A 6,667-nucleotide genomic window follows, 5' to 3' on the forward strand; every position below is an offset into this window, starting at 1 on the left:
ATAATGATATATTGCATGACTATATCACTTACAACGTTATATTGCATCACTATATGACGAATAACGTCATATACTGTTACGTTATAATGTATAACGTTATATTGTAACACTATATCACGTATAACGTTATGGAGTATTTCGTTATAACGTATAGCGACATATTGCATCTCTATATGACGTATAACTTTATTTTGCATCACTATGTGAAGTATAATGATATAGACTATTACGTTATAACGTATAACGTTATATTGCATTTCTGTATGACGTGTAACGTTATATACTATTACGCTATAACGTATAACGTTATATTGTTTCACTATATAACGTATAATGTTATAAAGTATTACGTTATAACGTATAGCGACATATTGCATCTCTATATGACGTATAACTTTATATTGTACCTCTATGTGACGTATAACGTTATATTGCAACACTATATGACGTATAACGTTATATACTATTACTTTATAACGCATAACGACATATTGGACCACTATATGACGTATAACTTTATATTGCATCACTATATTTCGTATAACGCTATATACTATAACGTTATAACGTATAACGTTATATTGCATCACTATATCACGTATAACGTTATATTGCACCACTATATCACGTATAACGTTATGGAGTATTACGTTATAACTTATAACGACATAATGCATTACTATGTGACGTGTGACGTTATATACTATTACGTTATAACCTATAACGTTATACAGCATCACTATATGACGTACAACGTTCTATACTATTACGTTATAAGGTATAAGTATATATTACATCACTATGTGGAGTATAACCTTATATACTATTACGTTATAACGCATAACGTTATATTGCATCACTATATCACGTATAACGTTACATTGCATTTCTGTATCACGTATAACGTATTATTGAATCACTATATGACGTATAACGTTGACACTATTACGTTAAAACTAATAACGTTATATTGCATCACTATATGAAGTATAACCTTATATACTATTACGTTACAACGCATAAGGATAATTTGCACCACTATATGACGTATAACTTTATATCGCCTCACTATATGACATATAAATATATAGACTATTACGTTATAACGTATAACGTTATATTGCATCTGTATAAGACGTATAACGTATTATTGGATCACTATATGAAGTATAACGTTGTATACTATTACGTTATAACGTATACCGTTATATTGCATCTCTATATGACGTATAACTTTATATTGCATCACTATATAACGTATAACGATATAGACTATTACGATATAACGTATAACGTTATATTGCACCTCTGTATCACGTATAACTTATTATTGAATCACTATATGACGTATAACGTTGGTACTATACGTTAAAACTTATAACGTTATATTGCATCACTATATGAAGCATAACCTTATATAATATTACGTTATAACGCATAACGTTATATTGCATCACTATATCACATGCAACGTTATATTGCATCACTATACGACGTATAACGTCATATACTGTTACGTTATAACGTATAACGTTATATTGCATCACTATATCATGTATAACGTAACGGAGTATTACGTTATAACGCATAACGTTATATTGCATCACTATATCACATGCAACGTTATATTGCATCACTATACGACATATAACGACATAAACTGTTACGTAATAGCGTATAACGTTATATTGCATCACTATCTCACGTATAACGTTATATTGCATCACTATATCACGTATAACGTTATGGAGTATTACGTTATAACGTATAACGTTATACAGCATCACTATATGACGTACAACGTTCTATACCATTACGTTATAAGGTATAAGTATATATTACATCACTATGTGGAGTATAACGTTATATACTATTACGTTAAAACGCATAACGTTATATTGCATCAGTATATCACTTACAACGTTATATTGCATCACTATATGACGTATAACGTCATATTGCATCACTATATCACGTATAACGTTATGGAGTATTTCGTTATATGGTATAACTATATATTCCATCACTATGTGAAGTATAACGTTGTATTCTATTACGTTATAACGTATACAGTTATATTGCATCTCTATATGACGTATAACTTTATATTGCATCACTATACGACGTATAACGATATAGAATATTACGTTATAACGTATAACGTTATATTGCATCTCTATATGACCTATAACGTATTATTGAATCACTATATGACGTATAACGTTGATACTATTACGTTATAACTTATAACGTTATATTGCATCACTATATCATTTACAACGTTATATTGCATTACTATATGACGTATAACGTTATGGAGTATTACGTTATAACGTATAACGACATAATGCATTACTATGTGACGTGTGACGATATATACTATTACGTTATAACCTATAACGTTATACAGCATCACTATATGACATACAACGTTATATACTATTACGTTATAAGGTATATCGATATATTGCATCACTATATGATGTATAACCTTATATACTATTACGTTATAAGGTATAACTATATATTCCATCACTATGTGAAGTATAACGTTGTATACTATTACGTTATAACGTATACCGTTATATTGCATCTCTATATGACGTATAACTTTATATTGCATCACTATACGACGTATAACGATATAGACTATTACGCGATAACGTATAACGTTATATTGCATCTCTATATGACGTATAACGTATTATTGAATCACTATATGACGTATAACGTTATATACTATTACGTTATAACGAATAACGCTATATTGCAGCACTATATGACGTATAACGATATAGACTATTACGTTATAAGGTATAACGATATATTGCATCACTATATCACTTATAACGTTATATTGCATCACTATATAACGTATAATGTTATAAAGTATTACGTTATAACGTATAGCGACATATTGCACTACTATGTGACGTATAACGTTATATACTATTACGTTATAACATATAACGTTATACTGCATAACTATATGACGTATAACGTTATATACTATTACGTTATAAGGTATAATGATATATTGCATGACTATATCACTTACAACGTTATATTGCATCACTATATGACGAATAACGTCATATACTGTTACGTTATAACGTATAACGTTATACTGCATAACTATATGACGTATAACGTTATATACTATTACGTTATAAGGTATAATGATATATTGCATGACTATATCACTTATAACGTTATATTGCATCACTATATAACGTATAATGTTATAAAGTATTTCGTTATAACGTATAGCGACATATTGCATCTCTATATGACGTATAACTTTATATTGCATCACTATGTGAAGTATAATGATATAGACTATTACGTTATAACGTATAACGTTATATTGCATTTCTATATGACGTGTAACGTTATATACTATTACGTTATAACGTATAACGTTATATTGTTTCACTATATAACGTATAATGTTATAAAGTATTACGTTATAACGTATAGCAACATATTGCACTACTATGTGACGTATAACTTTATATACTATTACGTTATAACCTATAACGTTATACTGCATAACTATATGACGTATAACGTTATATACTATTACGTTATAAGGTATAATGATATATTGCATGACTACATCACTTACAACGTTATATTGCATCACTATATGACGAATAACGTCATATACTGTTACGTTATAACGTATAACGTTATATTGTAACACTATATCACGTATAACGTTATGGAGTATTACGTTATAACGTATAGCGACATATTGCACCTCTATATGACGTATAACTTTATATTGTACCTCTATATGACGTATAGCGTTATATTGCAACACTATATGACGTATAACGTTATATACTATTACGTTATGAGGTATGATGTTATATTGCATCACTATTTCACTTATTACGTTTAATTGTATCACCTTATGACGTATAAAGTTATATGCTATTACGTTATAAGGTATAACTATATATTCCATCACTATGTGATGTATAACGTTATATACTATTACGTTATAACGCATAACGATATATTGCACCACTATATGACGTATAACTTTATATTGCATCGCTATATGACGTATAAATATATAGACTATTACGTTATAACGTATAACGAAATATTGCATCTCTATATGTCGTATAACGTATTATTGCATCACTATATGACGTATAACCTTATATAATATTACGTTATAACGCATACCGTTATATTGCATCACTATATCACTTACAACGTTATATTGCATCACTATATCACGTATAACGTTATGGGGTATTACGTTATAATGTATAGCGTCATATTTCATTACTATGTGACGTATAACGTTATATACTATTATGTTATAACGCATAACGATATATTGCATCACTATATGATGTCTAACGTTATATAATATTAAGTTATAATATATAACGATATATTGCACCACTATATGACGTATAACGATATATTCCATCACTATGTGAAGTATAACGATATAGACTATTACGTTACAAGGTATAACGTTATATTGCATCTCCATATGACCTATAACGTTATATACCATTACGTTATAACGTATAACCTTATATTGTATCACTATATAACGTATAATGTTATGGAGCATTACGTTATAACGTATAACGTTATATTGCATCACTATATCACGTATAACGTTACGGAGTATTACGTTATAACCTATAACGTTATACTGCATCACTATTTGACGTATAACGATATGGAATATTACGTTACAACCTATAACATTATATTGCATCTCTATATGACGTATAACGTTATATTGCACCACTATCTGACGTATAACGTTATATACTATTACTTTATAACGCATAACGACATATTGCACCACTATATGACGTATAACTTTATATTGCATCACTATGTGACGTATAACGTTATATACTATTATGTTATAACGTATAACGATATATTGAATCACTATATCACTTACAACGTTATATTGCATCACTATATGACGTATAACGTTATATACTGTTACGTTATAAGGTATAACTATATATTCCATCAGAATGTGAAGTATAACGTTATATCCCATTACGTTATAACGCATAACGATATATTGCACCACTATATGACTTATAACGTTATATTGCATCACTATATGAAATATAACCTTATATAATATTACGTTATAACGCATAACGTTATATTGCACCACTATATGACTTATAACTTTATATTGCACCACTGTATGACGTATAACGTTATACACTATTACGTTATAACGTATACCGTTCTATTTCATCTCTATATAACGTATCGCATTATATTGCATCACTATATGACGTATAACGTTATATACTATTACGTTATAACGTATAACGCGACATTGCATAACTATATGACGCATAACATTATATTGCATCACTATATGACGTATATCGTCATATACTATTACGTTATAACGTATAACGTTATATTGCATCACTATATCACGTATAACGTTACGGAGTATTACGATATAACCTATAACATTATACTGCATAACTATATGACGTATAACGTTATATACTATTACGTTATAAGGTATAACGATATATTGCATCACTATATCACTTACAACGTTATATTGCATCACTATATGACGTATAACGTTATATACTGTTACGTTATAACCTATAACGATATATTGCGTCACTATATGATGTCTAACGTTATATACTATTACGTTATAACGTATAACGCGACATTGCATAACTATATGACGCATAACATTATATTGCATCACTATATGAAGTATAACCTTAAATAATATTACGTTATAACGCATAACGTTATATTGCACCACTATATGACTTATAACTTTATATTGCACCACTATATGACGTATAACGTTAGACACTATTACGATATAACGTATTCCGTTATATTTCATCTCTATATGACGTATCGCATTATATTGCATCACTATATGACGTATAACGTCATATACTATTACGTTATAACGTATAACGTTATATTGCATCACTATATCACGTATAACGTTATGGATTATTACGTTATAACGTATAGCGTCATATTGCATTACTATGTGACGTATAACGTTATATACTATTACTTTATAACGTATAACGATATATTGCATCACTATATGACGTACAACATTATATTGCATCTCTATGTGACGTATAATTTTATATTGCATCACTATATGACGTATAACGGTATAGATATTGCGTTATATCCTATAACATTATACTGCATCACTATATGACGTATAACGTTATATACTGTTACTATATAACGTATAACGATATATTCCATCACTATATGATGTCAAACGTTATATACTATTTCGTTATAACGTATAGCGTATTATTGCATCACTATATGACGTATAACGTTATATAGTATTACGTTATAACGCATAACGTTTTATTGCATCACTATATCACGTATAACGTTACGGAGTATTACGTTATAACCTATAACATTATACTGCATAACTATATGACGTATAACGTTATATACTATTACGTTATAAGGTATAACGATATATTGCATCACTATATCACTTACAACGTTATATTGCATCACTATTTGACGTATAACGATATAGAATATTACGTTATAACGTATAACATTATATTGCATCTCTATATGTCGTATAACGTATTATTGCATCACTATATGACGTATAACGTTTATA

The sequence above is a fragment of the Bombus affinis genome, unplaced genomic scaffold (assembly GCF_024516045.1).
Source record: "Bombus affinis isolate iyBomAffi1 unplaced genomic scaffold, iyBomAffi1.2 ctg00000307.1, whole genome shotgun sequence".
Lineage (NCBI taxonomy): Eukaryota > Metazoa > Arthropoda > Insecta > Hymenoptera > Apidae > Bombus > Bombus affinis.